The 12,720-nt window shown below is 40.5% G+C and overlaps 1 protein-coding gene across 7 annotated transcripts in view; it reads left to right on the top strand.

The window, feature by feature from the left end:
• phf14 (PHD finger protein 14) overlaps positions 1–12,720 on the top strand; it is a 279,390-nt gene that overhangs the window by 161,878 nt on the left and 104,792 nt on the right. The window lies entirely within an intron of this gene.

The following is a 12,720-nucleotide window of genomic DNA, read 5'->3' as shown; positions in this document are numbered from 1 at the left end:
TCCTCACCTACCACTCCATGAACTTGCACATCCAACCCATGATTCTCTGCAACTTCTGCCATCTTCAATGGGACTTCACCACCAAACACATTTTAACCTCCTCCTCCATTCTCTGCTTTCTGCAGAGATTGCTCGTCTGTAATTCTGTTGTCCTTCTGCACTAATCTCCGTCCTGCAACTTATCCCTGCAAGCAGAGAAGTGCTACACCTGGCCATTCATCTCCAACCTCACCTCCATTCAGGATCCCATTTATTCCAATTGAGGCAACACTTAACCCCCAAAGATTCATGGTAATCTGCTGTATCTGGTTATGTCGATGCTGCCACCTCATGGTAAGATCTGACCTAGACTGGGGGAGCGGCTTTGCTGAGAACCTCCCTCAGCTCCATCTGCAAAATACAGATTTTCCTGGTGGCTAACAATTTCATTTCCTATCCCCATTCCAATTCCACCATGTTGGTCCATGGCCGCCTCTACAATGAGGCCATTCTAAAGTTGGAGGAATAATACCTCATTCCATCTTGGTAGTCTCCACCTAATGGCATGAACATCGGTTTCTCCAATTTCTGGTATTTTTTCCCTTCCCCTTCCCCTTTCCCCCTTCCCTGTTCTTCACTTCCTCAGTTTGTCTCTTCCCTTTTCTCCGTTTGTCTCTTCCCTTTTCTCGTCCCCTGTCTATCATCTTCCCCTGGTGCCCCACTTCCTGTCCTTTCTCCCATGATCCATTCTCCTCTTCTACCAGATTCCTCCTTCTCCAACCCTTTGCCTTTGCCACTTATCACTTCCCTGCTTCTTCTTACTTTATCCCCCCCAAACACATGTCACCTTCTCGCTTGCTTTCCTTCGCCTCCTTCACCTTCCTATTCTGGCACTTTACCCCTTCATTTGCAGTCCTGATGAAGGTTTTTGGCCTGAAATGTTGACTGTTTATTCATTTCCAATTATGTTGAGTTCCTCTAGCATCTTGTGCATGATGTTCTAGATTTCCAGCATCTGCTAGAACTGTTGTGTTTATAATCAGTCTAATGAGCAGGATATTTCAAACTTTATTGCACATACCTATTCATGAATCTTCCACCAATGCAGAAGGTAATTCCCCAGCACAACCTCTGCCTTGGGATAACTTAAACACTTGGCTAAGGCTCCATAATGTAGAATGAAAAGGAGCTGTGCTCATTCTAGGATGCAATTCTCCAAAAGCAGGAGCTTTCCACAAGGTGTGAAGATTGGGAATCTAGTGAACAAGGGAATTCAGGAAGACTGGAGAGGTGCAAAACAACGTTTTAACAAAAAGTTAATTTAAGAAAATGACAATTATGTAGTCACTATCTTAGGCACGTAGCTTTGTCTGAAAGTAAACCTTTACTAGAAATTGGGGCAGCAAATCAGAATTATAAATGAATAAATATATTAAAAAAAGTAAATGGGTTTCTCATATGTTGGACAGACACTTGAGTCCTATTCCTAACTTCCTAACTGGAAGAGCACTATCTGTGCGGATTGGTGATAACCTATCCTCCTTGCTGACGGTTAACACTGGCGCACCTCGGTGGTGTGTGCTTAGCCCACTGCTGTACCCTCTATATACACATGACTGTGTGGCTAGGCTTAGCTTAAATACCATCTATAAATTTGCTGACAATACAACCATTGTTGGTAGAATCTCAGGTGGTGACGAGAGGGTGTACAGCAAGGAGATATGGCAACTAGTGGAGTGGTGCCGCAGCAACAACCTGGCACTCAGCGTTAGTAAAGCGAAAGAGCTGATTGTGGACTTCCAGAAGGGTAAGATGAAGCAACACATACCAATCCTCATAGAGGGATCAGAAGTGGAGAGAGTGAGTAGTTTCAAGTTCCTGGGTGTCAAGATCCTTGAGGATCTAACCTGGTTCCAACATATCGATGTAGTTATAAAGAAGGCAAGACAGCAGCTATACAGGAGTTTGAAGAGATTTGGCATGTCAGCAAATACACTCAAAAACTTCTATAGTTGTACCGTGGAGAGCATTCTGACAGGCTGCATCACTGTCTGGTATGGAGGGGCTACTACACAGGACTGAAAGAATCCGCAGAGAGTTGTAAATCTAGTCAGCTCCATCTTGGGTACTAGCCTATGTACCCAAGACATCTTCAGGGAGTGGTGTCTCAGAAAGGCAGCGTCCATTATTAAGGACCTCCAGCACCCAGGACATGCCCTTTTCTCACTGTTACCATCAGGTAGGAGGTACAGAAGCCTGAAGGCACACACTCAGTGATTCAGGAACAGCTTCTTCCGCTCTGCTATCCGATTCCTAAATGGACATTGAAGTTTTGGACACTACCTCGCTTTTTTTTTAATATACAGTATTTCTGTTTTTGCACCTTTTTAAAACCTATTCAATATATGTATACTGTAATTGATGTACTTGTTTATTTATTATTATTATTTTTATATTTTTTTCTCTCTGCTAGATTATGTATTGCGTTGAACTGTTGCCGCTAAGTTAACAAATTTCATATCACATGCCGGTGATAATAAACCTGATTCTGATTCTGATTACCTGGGGGTCCACTGACACGTAGAAACTTCAGGACTCTTTAAAAGAAAATCTGAGGATCAATGTGGGCAGTAGATATTTCCAACAGACCTGGCTCAAGCTTATGAGTTCAGGGCTTGAGAGGCAGCTGGCAATTTTCTGGATTGAAACTTCCAGGAGGTGGTCACCACTCAGTCAGACAATAATAAGACAGTCATGCGAAAGGGCAAGAAAAGAAGGAATCAAGCTGTGTAGCACTCTCAAAATTGCATGAGTGTTAGAGATTGGTGGAAGTGATGATTCTTTTAAATGGCTGTTGTTCCTTGCTCAAATCCTTGCCTCATGTGAACCACCTTCAGGATGGCAGTGTGAAAATGCAGTTGTCACAGGGGACTGCATGATTTGATGGCCAGATAAGCAATCATTTTGCAACCATCAATATGTTTCCCACCTGTATAAAAATCTGTGGGGGGGAATAGAGTGACCTGGAATTTGTGGTGCATTTTATACCAAACTAGAAAAAGTATGAGATTCTGGCAAAGGATTTTAATGGGTTTAAGGATCAGGGCTTCGAATGTACTAAACATAAGATTACGGCTGTTGCCATATGCCAGCATGGTTAGAAATGGGATGGTTATGTAAATGAATGCATATAATGCAGGGTGTGACCTGTATAAGTTTGATAGTTTGCATTGCAGCAGCATCCGGACCAGTATCCTTGCAAGAAAATACACTAGAGCTCTGAGATAGTTTGAAATAATTTGGCAAGGGGTTGAGCATCAGCTTATGACATTGAAAGGGAGAGAAATGGAAGTGAGAGGTCAAGAGCAAGGAGTAGCTTTTTATTGAATGGGTTTCCTGGTACTCTCTGTTAGGACCAGGCTAAGAAATTTATAGTGCATGTATACAAATATATTAATCATATTAAACAAAGTTTAAGGGCTTCGGGTGTAATTGGCCAAATGGGATTAAGATGTTATAATAATAACAGATATTTGATTTTAAAACAGGTGCAGGACAATATTAAATATTGCTGATCGAGAAAAATGAGAATGTATGGAAGTGATATTGATTAAGGAGAGTATTGTAGAGATAGGGTGAGGTATCTTAAGCAGTCAAAAGCTTTAGAGTCTTTAGAGTTAAGAAAAATATCAGGATATCACATTTAGAGGGGTTTATATTCTATATACTGTATATTGTACTCTTAAATTCAGATATGGCAAGAGATACCCATGACAGGGTGGAAAAAATAATTCAATGATATTCTCAGAATCTTATGAAAATGCAACACTTTCATTAACTCGAGGCAATCCTAGGACTGTGACTGCTGAAAATGGAGAAAAAAATATCTGCTTTGGCACTGGGCAGATCAAGCAGAAAGTATGAAGGAGGTACAAGATCTCTCAAACTATCATCTACCTGCCCTATTAAGCAGTTCTTATCTCACTGATGGCTAAAGCTGTGGTTCCCATGTCAGCCTTGTTTGCTATCTTAGAACAATTGGAGTGATGAACATAACCACCAAACCCAAAGGATTGCTTAAGAAGTTCATGAGTTATCAGCCAATGGAAAGGATATCAAGGAGCAAATTTGCAGAGTAATTATACAGGGAAATTACAGGAATGGATAAAGGGGAAAAAGGAATCAAATGACAGCTTTAGTGATCGAAAGACAGCAGAAGCCCATCACGAGTACGGATTATCAATGCAGACAGCACTAAGGAAAATCTGAAGATTTTTTATTACATAATAAGTACACTATGAATAGAGAAGTAACCAGGGAAAGAGTAAGGCCTGTTAGGAACGATGTGGCAATCTGTAGGGACCAGAATGAAATTCACAAAGGAAATGGAATTTGAGTTTGAAGAACTCAGTGAGAGCAAGGTGAAGGTCTCTATAAATAAAGAAGAGGTTTTTAATAGTATGCAGTCTTGAAGGTGGGCAAATTCCCAGAGCCATATGAAACTTATCCTGGCTGCTATGAGAGGCAAGGTTAGAAGGTTTTGGGCTCTGGATGTGATGTACACAGGGATAGCTTTTGTTTGAATATTGAAATGAAGATTATTAAAATATAAAGTAAAAAATATATATCCCTACAATGGAGTACCCTGGTGCTCATACACATTAGAAATAACAAAGCTGAATTTTGAATATAATGAAAGAGCTTGAATACCTACATTCCAACGTTTAGATGTAGTGGAATTGGAGGAAGTTCTGAAGTGAATGATGTCATTCTGCTCGTGAATATTACCCATTTGTTTGAAAACTAAATAGGTTGCAGGCTTAAAAGTAGCAGAAATGGCTCTCTGTGTGAAAACCTATCTGACTGCATTTGACTGTTCAATGCAGATGACTATTGCAATCTCCCAGGTGCAAATTTTAAATGGGTACAGTTTTATTTGTTTATTATTTTAATGATTTTGAATATTTCTATTTAGAAATAGTTTGATTCTAAATTTAGTCCAGAATTGGCAGCACTGGTGTTATTTGTGCTTTTAAATGATAACTGCTCCATCTGTTGTGTGTTCACAGCCAAAACCAAACAGATGGGATGCAAACTGCAATCTGTTAAAATATGCTGCAGGTCTTTCTTCTTTATTGTGGCCCTTCAGAATGCAATATAGGATCTTAATTTTATGTACTTTGTGCGGCAGAGTCATGATAGTTTCTAAAGCTGGGAGTGTGTTAATTGCTGGCTGAGGTGGTAGGCTTCTGCTTGCAATGATGAATTAAGCAGTCCTTCATTTTCATTTAGACAAGAATGCAAATTGTGCACAGGAGATCCTACATTTTAGCAGTAACTAAGTTTTCAAATTATGCCAGTCTTAGCAATTTTTGCTTAATTTTACAGTATTACTGATTTGGTTAAATATGAAAGTTAAAACAAGTTGTTGATTTATAATGTTAAGACTTAAGTTAGTTGAAGGTTTTCAAAACTGAAAGAACTTTAATTATGTGATATTTAGCTAGACAGCTATGATGGTAAAATTTTATTTTTTTATATAAGGTATTACAGTGAAAGGAACTAAATTGGAAAAGAAGCTTGGGTGTTTGAGGTTCTTGATAGTTAAATTTTAATACATTCTGAGAGCTATATTTTTATTAAACAAAAGTTGGGTACACTTTTGGATGTAATATTTAGGTGGTTAATATGTTGTGGATATGCCCCGTCACCCAATATCTTTCATTGCATGTTTTCTTATACAAGTGCATTATCTGTTCCTCTACTGTGACCACCTGCTATCATACAGTAGTTCACTGACACTTTGGTTTGCTTTATTTGTTGTTCACGTTGCGGTTTCCAAGCCATCAAGGGGACATACTGTAGATTAAGTCACTACTTTGTGGAACAACTTCATTCAGTTTGTAATGTTTTGCATAGCTTCCAGTGACCTGTGACAGGCCAGATATTATTGACTCAGTGTGTGCCCTGCATGGAATTGGCTCTTAAGGTCCCCTGGGCTAAATGCAAAGGCCAATCATGTTGCTCTTGTATTTCTGAGTCAGAAACATGGCTTCTGGCAGAGTCATGGAAAGGCCCACCCCTGAAATGTTTCTGATAGATTTTGACAGCTGCCAAAGAAAAAGTGAAGTTCAAAGTAAATGTATTATCAAAGTTATTTCTATGTCACCATATACAACCCTGAGATTCATTTTCTTGCAGGCGTACTCAATAAATCCAGTAACCATAATAGAATCAATAGAAGACTGCACCAGTATGGCAGATGACCAGTGTGCAGCAGACACCAAACTATGCAAATACAAAAATAAGAAAAAAAAGAAATAATAATAATAAATAGATGAGCAATAAATATCGAGAGCATGAGGTGAAGAGTCCTTGAAAATGAGTCCCTAGGTTGTGGGAGCAGTTTAATGATGGGGCAAGTGAAGTTGTGTGAAATTATCTCCTCTGGTTTAAAAGCCTGATGGTTGAGGTGGTAACTGTTCCTGAGGCTGGTAGTGTGAGCCGTGAGACTCCTGTACCTCCTTCCTCGGGAGGAAGATGATACCGGAGCCCCTTCTGCCCTTGAGGGCTTTCTCTTAAATTTTCAATACTTTTTTAAGTACCTGTGTTGTTCAAAAGGTTTTTTAAAGCAATTTGGGAAGATTAAAAGAGGGCGTACTGCTTTTACAAATTGCCTTCTACAATCACTTTTCACTGTCCCCATAACTTAATCAGTTTCTATTTACCTTTTGATTTCCACATTCCACATGTAAGTGATTGTTCAAGCAAAAACATAACAAACTAGCAAGTAAATTTGCTATGAAGATCCTATCAATAATACATTGGGTATCAGCTTAGATCAGGAGTTTCCAACCTGGGGTCTACAGACCTCTTGTTTAATGGCATTGGTCCATGGCATAAAAAAGGTTGGGAACCCCTGGCCCAGATATAGCATTCAAATCAATAATAGGACTTGGATCGGACAAAGTCAGCATGGATTTGTGAAAGGAAAATCATGTCTGACGAATCTCATAGAATTTTTTGAGGATGTAACTAGTAGAGTGGATAGGGGAGAACCAGTGGATGTGGTATATTTGGATTTTCAAAAGGCTTTTGACAAGGTCCCCCACAGGAGATTAGTGTGCAAACTTAAAGCACACGGTATTGGGGGTAAGGTATTGATGTGGATAGAGAATTGGTTGGCAGACAAGAAGCAAAGAGTGGGGATAAACGGGACCTTTTCAGAATGGCAGGCGGTGACTAGTGGGGTACCGCAAGGCTCAGTGCTGGGACCCCAGTTGTTTACAATATATATTTTTGACTTTGATGAGGGAATTAAATGCAGCATCTCCAAGTTTGCGGATGACACGAAGCTGGGTGGCAGTGTTAGCTGTGAGGAGGATGCTAAGAGGATGCAGGGTGACTTGGATAGGTTGGGTGAGTAGGCAAATTCATGGCAGATGCAATTTAATGTGGATAAATGTGAAGTTATCCACTTTGGTGGCAAAAATAGGAAAACAGATTATTATCTGAATGGTGGCCGATTAGGAAAAGGGGAGGTGCAACGAGACCTGGGTGTCATTATACACCAGTCATTGAAAGTGGGCATGCAGGTACAGCAGGCGGTGAAAAAGGCGAATGGTATGCTGGCATTTATAGCGAGAGGATTCGAGTACAAGAGCAGGGAGGTACTACTGCAGTTGTACAAAACCTTGGTGAGACCACACCTGGAGTATTGTGTGCAGTTTTGGTCCCCTAATCTAAGGAAAGACATCCTTGCAATAGAGGGCGTACAAAGAAGGTTCACCAGATTGATTCCTGGGATGGCAGGACTTTCATATGAAGAAAGACTGGATGAACTGGGCTTGTACTCGTTGGAATTTAGAAGATTGAGGGGGGCTCTGATTGAAACGTATAAGATCCTAAAGGGATTGGGCAGGCTAGATGCAGGAAGATTGTTCCCGATGTTGGGGAAGTCCAGAACGAGGGGCCACAGTTTGAGGATAGAGGGGAAGCCTTTTAGGACCGAGATTAGGAAAAACTTCTTCACACAGAGAGTGGTGAATCTGTGGAATTCTCTGCCACAGGAAACAGTTGAGGCCAGTTCATTGGCTATATTTAAGAGGGAGTTAGATATGGCCCTTGAGGCTACGGGGGTCAGGGGGTATGGAGGGAAGGCTGGGGCGGGGTTCTGAGTTGGAGGATCAGCCATGATCATAATAAATGGTGGTGCAGGCTCGAAGGGCCGAATGGCCTACTCCTGCACCTATTTTCTATGTTTCTATGAATCCCAGTCTTGCATTTTTATTTGCAAATTGACAATGAAATAAAGAAAGTGATGCTTAATAACTATATTAGTACAATGGGGAATCTCAGTGATGCTCTGGTTTAAGGTGAAACATCCAGTGCATTTAAGATGTATTGTAGAATACAAGAAATGTTTTTAAAGGTAGGAAGCATCACACATGGAGATTCTAATAAGGATATTTTTCCAACACTTGCCAATTAGAGTTCTGTACTAAGGTCTTAGCAGTTTGATTACTGCCTCTACCTTTGAAAATGTGGTCCCCTGTTCCTGGATATCTTTGCCTATGGTTGTTACTGTAAGCGTCTTCAGAAATCAAGAGCCACCTAGAAACTGTTAAAAACATAGAAGTGATGAGAAAAATGAGAGAAAACTAGAGAGATGGGACAATAAGTCATGGGAGCTTTGATTCCATCAGTAACTAGCAGTGAGTCATTGAACATATAAGAGCAGTATTGGTAATTGTACTTTTCTCATATGAGCCATTATTTACTGCAATTCACATTCTTAGAATGACCTGAAACAGAGAGATTGCATGAACAGCAAACTTCCTGCTTGTGGCAAGTCTCAAAGGACATTTTTTTTCAAAACTTAACTCAACACCATTATTACTAAATCCTTTTCTCGGTAATAATTGTTGCCTTTCTCTCCTTAGTCCACATGCACTCATCAGCAGAAAATTTAGTACAGTATTAACCCTGGGTCATTAGCTGTCACATACCTATTGAGTGGTATGTGTGTGTGTAAATTAGTACGTAGTGCAGAAAAAGAGGAAAACTGAGGTAGTGCAAATGGGTTTGTTTTCCATTCAGAAATCTGATGGTGGAGGGGAAGAACCTGTTCCTAAAACATTAAGTGTGTGTCTTCAAGCTCCTGTACCAGATAGTAACAATGAAAAAAGGGCAGGTCCTGTGTGATGGGGGTACTTCATGATGGATGCTGAACTTTTGAGGCATCGTCTTTTGAAGGTGTCCTCAATGTTGGGGAGGCTAGTTCCCATGATGAACCTGGCTGAGTTTACAACTGTCTGCAGCTTTTTCCGATCCTGTGCAGTGGCACCTCTGTATCAGACATTGATCCAAGTGATTAGAATGTTCTCCACAATACAGCTATACAAATTTGCAAGAGTCTCAGGTGATATACCACGTCTCCTCTTAATGGAACCATAGGCGCTGTTGTGCTTTTTTGTTCATTGCAGGATGGATCTTCAGAAATGTTAACTCCAAAAAACTTGAAAGTGCACACCCTTTCCACTACTGATCCCTCAATGGAGATTGATGTATGTTCTCTTGACTTCCCCTTCCTGAAGTCCATAATGAATTCCTTGGTTTTACTGATTTTGAGGGCACGTTTGTTGTTGCAACAGCACTCAAGCAGCTAATCTTTCTCAATGCTGTACACCTTCATGCCATTGATTGTCAGTGAGGAGGAGATGTTATTTCTGATCCACACTGATAGTCTCCTGGTAAGGAAATCCAGGATCCAGTGCAGAGGGGGTTTACAGAGGCCCACTGTCTGGAACATGTTGATTAGAACTGAGGGTATGATTGTATTGAATGCCAAGCTGTAATCAATAGTCGGTAGCCTGACGTAGGTATTGCTAATTTACAGGTAATCCAAAGCCGAGTGGAGAACCAGTGAGATGGCAACTGCTGAAGACCTATTATGGTGATAGGCAAATTGCAGCGGGTCCAGGTCCTTTCTTAGAAAGGAGTTGATTCTGGCATGACTATCCTCTCAAAGCACTTCATCACAGTAGATATGAGTGTAAGTGTCTGATTGTCATTGAGGCAGCTTACCCTGCTCTTCTTGGACACTGTATGCTTGTTGCCCTTTTGAAGCGGGGGAAAATTCCAACTGCAGCAGTGAGAGATTCAAGATGTCCTTGAACACATGCACCAGTTGGTTGGCACAGGTTTACAGTGCGCTACCAAGTACACCATCAGGGCCTGAAGCCTTGTGAAGGTTTACCCTCTTGAAAGATGTTCTGACTTCGGTCTCCACAGGTTCCACAGGGGGTATGATGGTAGTAGTTGTTCAGAGACTTTTCAACCTGGCGTGGTTGAAATCCCCCACAATGATAGGGAAGGCATCAGGGTGCATTGTTTCTTGACTGCTGATTGCAGTGCTTAGGTCCTCCAGTGCCTGCCTAATTTTGGCCAGCGCTGGATTGTACAGCACTTTCGGGATGACCCAGGAAACTTGCTCGACAGATAAAATGGCTGACATTTGACCACTAGATTTTCCAGGTCAGTTAAGTAGGATTGAGATAGAACTGACATGTCTGTGCACATGACGAGTTAATCATAAAGCATACTCCACCTCTTCTATCTTTAAAAGACTCAGTTGTCTTGTCTTCTGGGGGGATGGTGAAGCCTTCAGACTGCAGCGCTGCATTCATCATGGCAGGGGTGAGCCATGTTTCCATGAAGCAAAGTACACAGCAGACCCTGAAGTCCTTCTAGTACTGCAATGTTGCTCTGAGGTCTGTTTTATTTTCCAGAGACTGTATATTTGTCAGCAGGATAGTCAGGATTGGGTGTCTGAGGGCTCTGCATTTCAATTGTACCTGCAGACTGGCTCACCTTTCACGCTTCCTTGTACTCTTGATCTGAGTCTGCAGTCCAGGGTCCACCAATTTTGAGTATTGATAGATATTTGAAATGTCTTGAAACTATGTTGCTTACTGAAGTACCCATGGCTGTGACTGGATTTCAGCTGTATTAGTCCTAAACAGGAATGTTTGATTATTTTTATCAGAGCTGCACAGAGAGAGTAGCCACTTATTGGCACCTCCTTGATCTTCTTTCTCTAACCCCTCATCTCTGAGCACCAAGCTTTTGTCCTTTATCCTTGTTCAACTTGTTCTTGTTCACCCTTAAATAGGTGATGCTCTTTAGAGTTTGCATCAAGTAATATTTCAGAGTGGAAACCTAACCTGCCATTTATTTCTTCTGAATGCCAAGGAAATCCATGTCACATCCCAAAAGATTCCCCAACTATGTGATAGGGTTAGTGGCCCCAGTTTCCTCTGGGTTCGTACCACAAAACCACTAACTTGAACTGGAAAACATTTGCATTATTGATTTTTGAGGTAATGGGTAAAATGGAGAGCAAGGGTTAAGGTAAGGTATGTCAAAGAAAGAGCTTTTTTTAAACTTAAGAGGAAACTAGCAATGCAAATGCATTCAAGGGGGGGCGGAATTAATGCAGAGTGAATCAGGCAGGTACTTGCAAAGTATTCTGCCTAATGAGTGGAGAATGCTGTGTTGAGGGAAAGCATGAAACTGAAGAAACTGTCTAGACAAGCACTTGAATTACCTAGGCATAGAAGGCTATGGGCCAGGTGTTGCAAGATGGGATAAATATGGATGGATACCACTGGTTGCCATTGACATTTTGGGCCAAATAGCCTGTTTCCACGTTGTAAGATCCTGAGTCTATGTGCGCCATGAAAATAAATTCAAAGGCAGTATAGGAATTAAAATTTTAGAGTAAAAATTAGAAAGCTTGATCATGCCAATTTCTTTACACTAGCAAAGCTAGCGTTATACGTCAGCAAGAAGAAACACGGTTGACAGCTGAGTAAAGAAGATAGCTTAACAAGTTTATAAAAGAATTTTTTTTTTGAAGAAAAAGTTATTTTGTTGTTTATGGAATGTCCCCGATATTAGTTCTGCAGTTCATATGAAGGAACGAGGGCCACAGATTGCTTATTGATATCTTTATTTCAAGGCATAGAGACTGAAGTGAAGCAGCAAATGTTGATGAACTCAGTGAACTTAGCCTCGAGTTTTATAGTAGTTTTCAGAAACACTTCCAAGTGCATATGTAAATAAGAACAGATACCACTTGACAATTTTTACTGTTTTCCTATGCATTTTTTTATTGAGGTTTTGAACTGTTTAAAACAAAAGGTTAGAACTATGTGGTTCCATGGAGTATCTCTTAAAACCTTGCTAGGAACGATTTCATAGGTCGCGTTGTGTATTTGTTTTCTCTCTATTTTATATTAATGGGCAAAAATTATGTATTATTAACCCTAAGAAATGCCATTCAAAGATATATCCAGCAAAAGGAGTGGATCTTGCTGTGTAATTGAGCATAAGATTCAGAAAAGAGATTGAAAGGCTTCACTATTGAGAACAGCTGGTGAGAACAGATAAATTCCTAACTAGCTTTTTTTTTAATGATTTGTACATAACAGAATTAAGTATTGGAAAAGAGAATCCGTTACTACAATGCGACTTAAGTCTGAATAAGGAGCCTGCTAAGGAACATCCAAGGGGGCCCTCTGCCTGTGAAAGTTGAGCATTAATGGTTGCTAGGATCAGAGCTGGCATTATTGGATCAGACAGTTAAATAGCAATAGAACACCTGTCCTTTGTTGGCATCTGAATTCCTCTTTTATTTTGAGATTTACATTAGATGATTCAAATCCACAATTCCTTTTT

This window comes from Mobula hypostoma, chromosome 3 (genome assembly GCF_963921235.1).
Source record: "Mobula hypostoma chromosome 3, sMobHyp1.1, whole genome shotgun sequence".
NCBI classification, from domain to species: Eukaryota; Metazoa; Chordata; class Chondrichthyes; order Myliobatiformes; family Myliobatidae; genus Mobula; species Mobula hypostoma.
Note: the sequence above shows the minus strand (reverse complement) of the source record. Positions and strands in the feature narration are given on the sequence as shown.